Raw genomic sequence first — 12,771 nt, 5'->3', positions numbered from 1 at the left:
TTCGTACAGGAAATCAAGACTGACAACAGACGCTTCGCATAACGGCTTAGAAGCTACATTGGAACAATATCATGGGGAACTTTGGATACCAACCGCGTTGGCTTCTCAATTTTTAAACACCCACGAAATGAAATACTCAATAAATGAATTATAATTTTTTGGAGTGGTTTGGGCAACAGAACATTTCAGGAACTACTTATATGGCGCAGAGCTTGAAATCGCAACGGATCATAGAGCACTGTTATCTGAGTTAAACGCAAACCAGAGCATTAAACCGATGTATAATAGACTGACCCGTTAAGCGAATCGACTCATGCCGTTCAATTTTGAAATCAAAATATCCCAGGAAAAGAAATGGGTTTTACCGATTGATTGTCCCGATTATCATCAAGAAAAGCCCTCCCAACCTCACATTATGGCAAAAAATTTGTAGTGACAACGTGTAACAAGATTTTGGAAAATTTTTTTGTAAAGAGTGACCGTAAAACGAAGAATTGTATAAAGAACGATTTTTCGATCGATAATCCAGTGGTTGTATACAGTGTAAATAGTATTAATAACTTGGATTGTGTTAAACCAATTGCCGGAAAAAAACGAAAAGCTACAAACCATCCAACAGTCATTCTTTGCAAATATTCTTAATTACGTCACAGACAGACGGCAAATTTGCAATTCTAATCACTCGCGTTCAGAGTCCTGTAGGAGCAGATGCATTCCTTCAAACCTTTCCAAATTTATTTTCAAAACGTTAAATTAATATCTCTGATTTCTGGGATTGAAGGGATCTATGAGTTGCTATGGCTACCAAACAGGGGCCGATCTATTTCATGGTGGAAATCAGGTGAAGCCAGAACGTGTTGACAAAAAATAGCATCTAAAACTGCTGCTCATAATTATTTCATAATAATCGCTCATTGTCAACCTTTTTTATTAGACAATAAGTGCATTTTTATGCGTTCCATTTGAGAAAACGATATTCTGTATTTTTGGCTCATGGCGCAGAGTACCGAAAACAATAGCTTTCGATTTTTGGGAAACACAGGGAACAAATTATTCTAGTGGCTAAATATTCATTCCATCACGCATAAATTTTTCATATTTTTATATTCTCTTTGGAATGTCAATATTTTATGCTTTTGTAAATCCTCTAAGCTATTTAAGACCTCCCTCCAATCCCTAAATCATTCCTGCCTTTAATGGTTTGTCATTGGTGCTTAAAGACATACCAACGAACAAAAGGTACACAAAACCTGCAAAAAACGTGAATAATCGTCCTTTCTCAAAACAAATCAAAGAAATCAGTGAGGCGTGCGACTTAAATTGTGTATTTTTTATTCAATTAGCTGGAAAAACAATAGCGCGATTGATTTTCAAGCATTGTTTCTTTCTGAATTTGTCTTTTTCATACCTTACGGACACATTTATCGGAAGTTTTAGATGAAAAGACATTTTTCATAAAAAAAGAATTGATCTTTATTTCAAAAAGGAGAGCAAGCAGTTATTTTGATCAGGGGTTCATTTTGAATCAGGAAAACTTCAAAGGTAAGCAGTATTTTCAATAGTTATAGAGTTATGTCGAGCTTTTATGAAGATGCTAAGTCATTCATGATGAAATCTTCGACTGATGAATCATCTTAAACATATGATAATTTTTCACAGAATGAAAATGTTGTTGCCAATTTTTAATGAAGATGGTGAAATGTTGTGTTATGTCCTGTTGGGGCAACAAGTAGTTTATAGAATACGTTTTCTGCATGATTTCATGCTCGGTTTCTAAAATCTTGAAAAATGAAATTGGTAAAACTGGTTTAACCATTTCAGCTATAGTATTTTCTGAAAAAATATCCTGTTTTGCAAATACATGTCTTTCATTTTTGAAATGAATTAAAATCGGGGGACATGGGCGCAAAGTTCGGGAGATCGTCTTGAGCTCTCCCACGCAGGTTGATGTCCAACTAAGGAAACAAGTTTTTTGAGTTCTATTACAGCTCAGAAAGTCGAAATTTAAAAAGACTTTTGAAGCCTAGTTTTTGCCCCATTTACACAATAGCAAACAACAGAAAAATCTATTTAAAAAAAATTTAAGTCGGAAAACGTTAAATTAATATCTCTGATTTCTGGGATTGAAGGGATCTATGAGTTGCTATGGCTACCAAACAGGGGCCGATCTAGGATTTTCTCGAGGGGGGAGGGGCGGATCTAGGATTTTCTCGAGGGGGGAGGGGGGAATCTAGGATTTTCTCGAGAGGGGAGGCGCGGATTTTCAAAAAAAATTCGAAAATTTTTACCTTTTTTTCTAGGTGGACCAAATTAATTTTCCGAACTCTCCATAATCTTTAAGTGTTGTGGTTGTGTGCTTTAACGTTAGTAATCTTGATCTCTAGCAGCTAATTAGTTTTCAGTCAGTTGTGCTTTATACGATGTCTATTGGACTTCGCGTCACTATTGTTCTCTTTAGACAGCAGTCAGTTTTCATACAACACAATTACTTTTATTCTTTTAGCCTAGCTTAGTTAGCTTTAATAAACCAGTGGTATTTAAACACTTTTTATTATGACGCAGACAATAGATTCGAATCTGCGGGGAATTCCTAACTTTTGGTCAAACTATACTGTAGAACCACCAACCCAATGGACTAATAGAATCGACCAGTACCGCTTGGCCATCATCGCCAAGGAGAACTTGGAAATAGATAATCTGAAAAAACCATTGGAGTGGGAAACGACAATCTCTATTTTAGAAGGCGCCCAGGATTCAGAATATGAAACGCAGAGAAAAGCCAGGGAGGTCACAAACAAAGAAGTAATGCGAGTCTGGGAAATTGCGGAGGACAACAAAATCATAAAGGAGAAACGAAAAATTTGGGGGATGAGGAGAAACGAAGCAGACAAGAAAGTAAGATTCATCCTTTACTTGGCCTTAGGAGCCGAGGTAAAAGTAGTGTTTTCTCAAAAACACCCAATGATAAAAGTCTTATCCATTCCCTGAAAGAATTCTTCGATCTTCTGGATGCAGCTTTTTTCAAACCAGCGAACAATACGTTTGAACATTGTAAGTTATTCAGCCGAAAACAGAAGGACAGAGAGTCCTACGAACCATTTTGGGGATTGCTATCGGATTTAGCTAGATCATGCGAAATTGGAATTAATGCAGAAAAGGAGTAAATAAGAATTGTCTTCATATTCAATATGCGAAATTGCGATCTCCAACGAAGACTTTTATGGCAAACGCGAATTCCAGTGGATGCACTCATCCAAGCAATTATCGCTAAGAATTACAATAACCTCAAATTAACGAACCAGACGAGGGCCAATAACAACAATAGAGGCAGGGTGTACAAAAACTTAAAAACTGTAAAAACGGAATCAAATCTGAATATAGAAAAATCCAACACCTTTATGAAATGTGAAAAAGCTTTAAGCAAAAGACATTTGAACATTTTCCCAGCAAAAAGAAATAATATGCAACAGTTGTAAATACAAAGGACACTTTGGATGATTCTGTAAATCAAAAGGAAGAAGGATTGTTGTTAATAATGTAGAAGAAAAATGAAAATAATCAGAATTTTTTATATTCCCCTGGGCATCCACAATTGAACGCAGAAGAAAAATTTGTGAAGTGATAAATGCCTTGACACAAGCAGCAACACGTGACAACAATGATTACTCAATATTTAAAATACGAATTAACTACGATAACAATGGCCTCGAAACGAAGAAACTTGTATATATCGGATTAGGTGACGACACAATTGTAAATATGAAAATTCCAGTGGACTCAGCTAGTCCAGTAATTTTCCTGAAACAGAATAGGCTCCATTAGTTAAAACTGAGAGACCCACGTTTGAAAATTTTACCCGTTGACAAGAAAATCCGGGCAATTTACTGCTGCTTCACCAACGATACAATAAACCTGAAAAAATGTAGTCAGACTACAATCCAACGGATGGGTTTTAGAAGAAACTCCATTTTTTATAACCACTGGACACGAGAGGAACATCTTAGGAAAAGACAATTTACCCCGGATCGGAATAGAAATCCCGCAGAAGCAACCGCTACTTCCGGTGAACACTGTATCTCTTGCGGATTTGTGTAAGTCTAATTTACATACGAATAGAATTCTTAACATCAATGACTTTTTTCTTCACAGAGTAGAAAAATTACTAATGGATAGAAAGATTACATATTTCTATTCTTCGCTTAAACTAATTCAAACCAAATGTAGAAGAGTTTCTTTGCATTTACTGGAAACCGTAAAGTCCGAATTGAATAAAATGGAAAAAGAAGGGCACATTGTGAAATTAGATAAATGTGACAAAGATTGTTTCATAAGCCCAATTGTAATTAAAAGAAAAAAAGATGGCGGTATTAAATAAACCTTAGACTCTAAACTCTTAAACGACCAGATAATTTACAACAAATATCAGATGACAAACATTCACGAACTCATTGACAACATCGCTCTCCAACTCTCAATTAAAAATTCATGTGAAGTTTGGTTCAGTAGCTTAGATTTGAACAATGCAATTTTAGCATATCAGCTGGCAAAACCACCAGAGCCTATCAATTTTCAACGGTATTCTATGGGTTGGGAGATGCCAAACGAAATCTATGTGTAAATGAATTCTTTCCTAAAGTATGTTCTGTTTATCAACTGTTACATCGATGATAATTTATTTTCCTCAAAAGGTTCTTTAGAAGAAATTAAAGCTATCCTTTGGAAACTTTTGAACATCCTAGAAATCAAAAACATGGCAGTTAAGTGGGAGAAATGTGCGTTCTTTCTAAAAGATATTGAATGGTTGGGGTTCAAAATATCGATCGCAGGAGTAAAACCATTGTTTGGGAAACCGCACTCGATAAAAAATCTTCCGAACCCGGAAAAAAATCGAGAATTAAAATCATTTTTTGTTTCAATAAACCAGTACATGAAATTCGTACAGGAAATCAAGACTGACAACAGACGCTTCGCATAACGGCTTAGAAGCTACATTGGAACAATATCATGGGGAACTTTGGATACCAACCGCGTTGGCTTCTCAATTTTTAAACACCCACGAAATGAAATACTCAATAAATGAATTATAATTTTTTGGAGTGGTTTGGGCAACAGAACATTTCAGGAACTACTTATATGGCGCAGAGCTTGAAATCGCAACGGATCATAGAGCACTGTTATCTGAGTTAAACGCAAACCAGAGCATTAAACCGATGTATAATAGACTGACCCGTTAAGCGAATCGACTCATGCCGTTCAATTTTGAAATCAAAATATCCCAGGAAAAGAAATGGGTTTTACCGATTGATTGTCCCGATTATCATCAAGAAAAGCCCTCCCAACCTCACATTATGGCAAAAAATTTGTAGTGACAACGTGTAACAAGATTTTGGAAAATTTTTTTGTAAAGAGTGACCGTAAAACGAAGAATTGTATAAAGAACGATTTTTCGATCGATAATCCAGTGGTTGTATACAGTGTAAATAGTATTAATAACTTGGATTGTGTTAAACCAATTGCCGGAAAAAAACGAAAAGCTACAAACCATCCAACAGTCATTCTTTGCAAATATTCTTAATTACGTCACAGACAGACGGCAAATTTGCAATTCTAATCACTCGCGTTCAGAGTCCTGTAGGAGCAGATGCATTCCTTCAAACCTTTCCAAATTTATTTTCAACCAAATTTTTGTATCAGACCAAACTTTCTTTTTCTTTTTCAAGGAATATTATTTAATGACAACAAACTGATCGTAGGATCAGCCCTTAAATCTTCGTTCTTGACGCTTTTACACGAGACCCATCCAGGACAGTTCGGGAAGAAAGCACTGGCGGAGAACATTTAGTGGCAGCATTTATACCGGGAAATTTATCACCACGGAAAAAATTGTGCTCAGTGTATAAAAGCTGGTAAGAACCATAAAGTAATTCTGGGTTCAAACAATAGGCGAAAATTACCAGACTTATCATAACCCAAAGAAGAAAAAAATCTGGATTTCGCAGGCTCATTGGACAAAAATTGGGGCACATCAAAATTTTTACTTTATTGTATAGACAAACTGATCTTAGCAGCAGCCCTTAAATCTCACCTCTTGACGCTTTTACGCGAGACCCATCCAGGACAGTTCAGGAAGAAAGCACTGGCGGAGAACATTTGGTGGCCGCACTTATACCGGAGGAATTTATCACCACGGAAACAATTGTGTTCAGTGTATAAAAATCGTTAAGGATCTTGAATTTATTCTGGGCTCGACCAATACGCACAAATTACCAGACTCATCAGAACCTAACGAAGAAGTAAATGTGGTTTTCGCAGGCCCATCCATTGGACAAAAACTGGGGCACATCAAAATATTTACTTTTACGTATAGATAGGTTCACAAAATTTCTCTCGGCTAAGGGTAGTAAATAATACTTCAGCTTCTTCTATACTCACATTCCTGACGGATTACTGCAAACTACTCGAATTCCAAAAATCGATCAGAGTAGACCATGAGTCGTGTTTTCTTTCAAATAAATTCAAAAATTTCTGCGAGAAGAATCATATTAATCTAAATTTATGCACGGTGGGAGATCAAAGATCTAACTGAGTTGTAGAAAGTCTAATTTTCACTGTCAAATTGAAACTTATGGCAATGTCCGTCAACAAACCCAAACCAAATTTAAACGCTGCAATCGATAAATTTATTTGGAATCTTCGTTCAACGAAACAACCATCCATTGGATGTACACCTTTTCAAAACAGTTTAAAAGATTACCTAGCACCTTCTGGAAAACCTTAGTCTCACAAGCCACTGATTTAGATAAAAAGAAGTCAATCATGTCGAAAGAGAGATCTCAAGACTGGGGCAAACGACAGCACAGAGGACGCATAGCTGGAGAAAACTATATCCGACAACAGAGGATATGAGAGCCATCCAACGGACAAAACAGATTAAATAGTACCGAGAGCCCCATTGTCGAACCCCTTCAACCAAGGAGGTAATTGGTATAGAAAGACAGTGAAGAGAAGGGAAGGTCAACCATACTTTAAACCCCTTGGCGGAAAACCTATTTCAGACACAAAACATACGGTAACCCTAGATAACGGCCACGTACTAAAAAAAATCGAACCTCGCTTTTAAGAAAAACCATTATTGGCTCCTAATAAACTTTCCTCCGTTCCGCTTACATTAGTTAATAAAAATGACTCAGCAGGGAAGAGAAAAAACTCACCGAATAAAGGGAAGGACTCAAACGAAGCAGGACCCACATTGTCAAGCAAACCATCGGGCCCAACATCGATGAAGAGATGGAAAACAATTGTTTCCAACACCAAAGGTTTCTATTACGTTAACTCAGACTTGACATCGTCATTAGATTTAGACCATTGGGACAACGTCTTAGAAAGCTATCCGGGCACTGACCTTGGGGTTAACTCTACTTCTCAGTCTTTCATTGGTGAGAGTTCTTTAGATCTTTCAAGACGAACAATATCTGGCGATCATCCAATCTTGGACTATTCAGCATCAACCCGGGCACGAATGAGAACCCACTGGCTATAGAGAGTTCTCCTAAAAAGTCAACAGACTTAGTACCAGAAACTCTCTCATACAGCTCGTCCCGTCCGAGAAGGAACCCAAGTCCCCCTAAGTTCTATGGGGAGAGGAGCTTAATCCAGCAAGTTTTACCCTTGGTTGCGGCAAAAAATGTCGTGGACTCAGAAAAAGAACCGTTGATTGCTTTTTCCTCAAAAAATAGATGCCAGGTCTCAATCAATTTTGAGTCCCTCTGAGCATTCTTGACGCTTTTGGCGGACATTCCAGCAAGACCAACCTTAGTGGCCGAGACGACTCAAGGATCCCACTCAACCACATCTTCAGTGGACCTGAAACTTGTAGTGTTATGCTCACCTGCTAAAGAATTACCATTGAAGGATAAAAATGATGGAGGGAGCAATATTTTGTCACTTTTAGATACGGAAACAAGAGCAGAAGCAGATATTTTCCATTAAACATATAACTCTCATATAACTCCCATTAAACATATAACTCTCTGCGAATTAAACTCTCAAAACTTATTCAGAATGATTATGTACCGTTTTATTTAGCATTGGCTTATCCACATCAATTTATTAAATTCATAATACGTTCATTTGCTAATTCTTAGTAGACATTTTAGTTGATTATCTTTTGACCGAATTTTATCGCAATTATTTTTTTAAGTTAGTTTTATGATGTTTTATTTGTTTATTTTATACAGAACCCCAATTGTACATATCATTTTTTTTTGTCTTCACTAACTTTTAATTGCTGTGTCGAAATTTTTGCAGCCTAAAAAATATGTCTCATATTCGTCTCCGTGTACATGTGTATATTCTCTTATAAATTTCATTGGTGCTAAAAAATTTTTTTTTTGTTTCAAATTTTGGATCCCGTTGGGTGAAGGGAGAATGGAGTATGTGTGTGATTTTGGCTACTTAGTACAAGTGCAGATATAATTTTTTGTGCATTGAGCTTAGTTAGTGTTAGTAAACCAGTGGTATTTGAACACTTCTCAGTTTTGAAAAACAGGCCAAAAAAGGTGTTTTTAGGCAATTTTTGGAAAATTTTGACCAACAAATTGCGCAAAAAATTTTGACCAAAAAAGTCCCCCTAAATCCGCCCTGCTACCAAGCCTGTATTAGTATAGTCAGCTTCTCGTCCATAACTGCTTCTCAAAATAGTATACAATCTATTGAGTCTACCCAGTTCCAATTTGCAGACAAATTAATCCAGACATTTTATTCTTTTCTGTACCTTTGAGAGATAGACTTCCGCAGTGCACCCTAATTTAGAAAATTTGATCAAATTTTTCTATTATTGAAAATGAGGTGGATTACCACGGAGCGACGCGCTGTTACGATAAAAGTCTCCTCGGTCTTAGTTTTCTTGACATGACTTGACGCTTTTGGGGTGCATTTTTAATCCAATTAAATTGCTATCTAATTTTAAACTCTCTTCCAACCGGCAACAAATTCTGTACCAACCGCGTCTCCCGTTTTTCAAGCACGCTAGCATATACAGTTAAATTTATTTGATTTTTAGTGTGAGACGTAAACTAGTTATTTGATACATCCCATTAAGCCGCTCTAAATATCCCTGAGGACCGCATTTGAGTCTCCCACTTTTGCAGTAAGGCTGCTTAGAATTCAAGCCAAAACCTAACAGCCTAGACTCTCTAGCCGTGGATTTAATACTCTTTTGTTGTGCGATTTGATTTGTCTTGAGGTTAGTACTGAATTATATTTGTTAGTTTGGTGACGCGATGCCAACGAGCAGGGCAAGGAAATAGTTTACGGAGGAATACCCAATTATTTGATGCTTAAAATTTTTTCATAAATTGGTTCAAATTGTTGCTAATGTTTGACAAGGTCGCCAGAAATCACGAAAGACAAAATTGTGACCGGCTGCTGTTTTTTTGTTGAGTCAATGTGATTTTATAATAGCAAAGCCAGCTGAGACTGAGACATTTCTGAGATTTATTATTGTTCCGACTGCATTTTGAGGTTATTGTTCGACTGCAAAAACATTTTCAACTTGAAATGTTTTTGGTTGAAAAATTGACGAAATAATTGAAGAACAAAGACAATTTTTTTTATTTTTAATTTATGCCCCCCTACGCTAATGTAAACTCAAAGGGATGTGTTAAGCGTCTTGTATCCTAAGAAATACGTGCATATGAATTTCCACAATTTAATTTGGAATGCATTACTTTTACGCGTGTTATAAGAACGCGATATATCGCGCGTTAAAGTCCCAAATTGACCAAACTAGCATTTTTCGAACCCCCCTAACTCTAAAACAATTAATCATAGGTGAAACATTTTTCTAAATTTGAGTTCAAGGCCGTTACAATGCTAGATTTTTCTACTCATAAAACCCTACCCTGAGAACATACAAATATAGTGAAAAAAAACACCTTTTACTAAAAAAAAAATAACGCAACAATTGCTTGTTCTCGAAATATAGAAAAAAGGATGAATATTTGAAAAAACATGATCATTTTTGATGTGTCATTATTGTTCCGACTATTTTTGAAAAAAAAAACAACAGAATATTTGTGCTCGGGTTGTTTTTCTTCGCAAAAAAAATCGACTTTTTAACTAGCAGTTTTTGACACAGTTTTTTTACGTCTTTCAAAAGGTATTGTTGTCATGAGCTCAAAATTGAAAACATATTTTACCAGTGATTATTTTTTTGTAAGACTTGGGGCTTAAAGATAGTTAATATGGCCAAATTCGGACGACTAACGCGCTATATAATTTGCGCTGCTAATGCGTAAGTGCAGATTTGTTCCTTCTTCGAAAGCGTTCCAAAATGGTCGAAGCAGGCTATTTATCAAAGTAGCTACGTTACTGGGAGCGAAATCTATTTATCACTTTGTGACTATTGCAGAGTAAGGGGGATGATTTTCATAAAAACATCAAACCTTTTTAAAATTTGTTTTCAAAAAATCATTTTCTTAAAAACAAACTGCTCTATAGACCTCAAAAAGCTGAAGAAACATTTAGGTCTTCGGGTTGGTACGAGTATTCTTGTTTATATATGTTGAGAAATCGAATCTTCTTGGTGAACGTAATTTCATGCAACTTTTATTAATGTGATCCTAAGCGTCCGTGCACCAATCTTCCTCTCAGAAAACACTAATGGTAGAAAAGATGTTGATAATACTTCCCATTAATCGCCAAAAATATTTCGAAAAAAATACTGCTAATTCAAAGTCATAAGCTGAGCTAAATATATCTCCTTAGGTTGAGTTAACGACGTCTTTGTTATAATAGCATTTACTTCTTCTGGACAATGCAGTTTCCATGTTTCCATGTTTTTCAAGGATAAAAGTTTTTTTTTTTTCCTAGCAACCTTAATATTTACTAAACTGTTTTTTTTTTAGAAAATCAATATAAACATAAGTCGAGATTTATGCAGTTTATTAAATGATATGTTTAGAATGTTATTCCAAAAAAAATCCAGTTCAAGTTCTTAGATAGATTATATAAATCCGTACTTTAACAAAAATTATTAAAAAACAAAATTTTTTAAAAAATTAGAAATCGATGTTAAGTGATTTTCATTGAGCGTAAAATTGTCCACAGAACCGCTCTGGATACCAAAATTAAACGACCATGTGGTCGGATAATTGCTATAGAAATTATCGATTGATTCCACAGCAAAAAAAGAATTAAAATCTATTATATTAGGTTATAATTTGTTTTTATTCTCAACAAATTCATTTTTTCTCTATTAAGTTGATGCAAATCGAAAAAGTTCTTAACATCAATGTGCTTTGTTGTTTAATTTTTCAATTTTTTTGCGAACTCAAAATTTAAAAAAGCCGGAAAACACGAAAACGTTATATTGTTCTCACATGTGTCTATGTGCGGCATCGCTTTTAATTTTACTACAGTTAATCGACTGAGCCAAAAACAATATTTTGTTTTTATTTTCATCAAATTCTTGAAGTTGAGCATTGCATCTTTAACCATCCCGGGTTCAAATCACAGAGAAAATCAATAATTCTCCAGAAACTTAACAGTTAAATGTCAGTTTTGTGTGAGATTCTGGAAAGTGGCAATTCATCTCTGATCAGATATTAATCACAGAAAACACTGCGGTACTGTATGATCAGAGAATAATCACAGAAAACACTGCAGTACTGTTTTAGAACTGAATATATGAATATTAGAACTGAATATTAGAACTGAACAGTTACACTACTGTTTTCCTTCTGCTATTTGTCTGATTAGAACAAAGTCTGATTAGAACGAGGTTTTTTTGATAATTCTCTGATCAGAATAAAATCTGAAGTTTTCTTTTGCTATTTCTGTGATAAAAAAATAGAGATTTTGTTCTGTTATTTCTATGACCAGCGATTGAATCAGAACTAATGAGGACAACAATTTTTTGTATATAAACCAGTAAAAAATCTCAAAAAATACAAAATTCCCCACTTACAAGCATGAACAAAGAAGATTTCTAACCACCATTTTTCAATTCTACAACACTAGGATAATCGATCCATGAAGCTTTCAATGTTTTTTGAAATGTCTTCTTTGTGGTACAAAAACATGCCGACAACCTGCAACAGTTCCATCGCGGGATACTAAACAAAAATCAGAACAAAGAACAAGATCATCCAAATCAAATTTGATGAGAAAAACAGTAAACTAAAAATTTGACAGTTTTATATTTGTTTTTTAGCTGTGGGTGATGCATCAATTTTTTTCAAAAAATTAAAGTTTTTTTCCATGTTTTTACCGAAAATTGCTGTGTTTCCTGGCAAATTTGGTTGCTCAAACCTTCTAACTACCAATGCTAACACAATTTTTTTTCGCAAAAATACAAATTTTTTGCCATTTCCTTTATCAATGAAAACCAATTCTAGACAAATTTAGTTGATAAAGCCCTGTAATTCTCAAAGCTAACCCTGTAAAACGGCATTCATAATTATTTGCTAAAAAACGCTCTTTTACGTAGTTTCTAGCGTAGTTCATATATTTCAAGGCTATTATTTCCAGTTACGTTTCAGAATGATGATGAGGTAGTTCCTATACTTCAAGGAAAGTATATCCAGTTATGTTTCAGAATAAAAACGTTTCCGTACTTCAAAATACTTCAAAATTTTTACATTAAAATTTTTGACCAAAACTCTCAGAAACTTAGGGAATCTATTACAGACGATGAGACAGCTCAATTATAGAAAAAACGTAGTTCAGCAAAAATAAAGTTACCATTAAATAAAAACTGTCACCATAAAA

The 12,771-nt window shown here is 35.2% G+C and overlaps 1 protein-coding gene across 1 annotated transcript in view; it reads left to right on the top strand.

The window, feature by feature from the left end:
- Positions 1 to 1,195: 1,195 nt before the first annotated feature.
- Positions 1,196 to 12,771, top strand: part of LOC134852203 (voltage-dependent calcium channel subunit alpha-2/delta-3-like) — a 107,960-nt gene continuing 96,384 nt past the window's right edge. The window contains exon 1 of the mRNA XM_063868519.1: positions 1,196 to 1,542. The gene's annotated coding sequence lies outside the window, so the exon portion shown is untranslated. The remainder of the gene's footprint in view (positions 1,543 to 12,771) is intronic.

This window comes from Symsagittifera roscoffensis, chromosome 7 (assembly GCF_963678635.1).
Source record: "Symsagittifera roscoffensis chromosome 7, txSymRosc1.1, whole genome shotgun sequence".
In the NCBI taxonomy this organism is placed as follows: domain Eukaryota; kingdom Metazoa; phylum Xenacoelomorpha; order Acoela; family Convolutidae; genus Symsagittifera; species Symsagittifera roscoffensis.
Note: the sequence above shows the minus strand (reverse complement) of the source record. Positions and strands in the feature narration are given on the sequence as shown.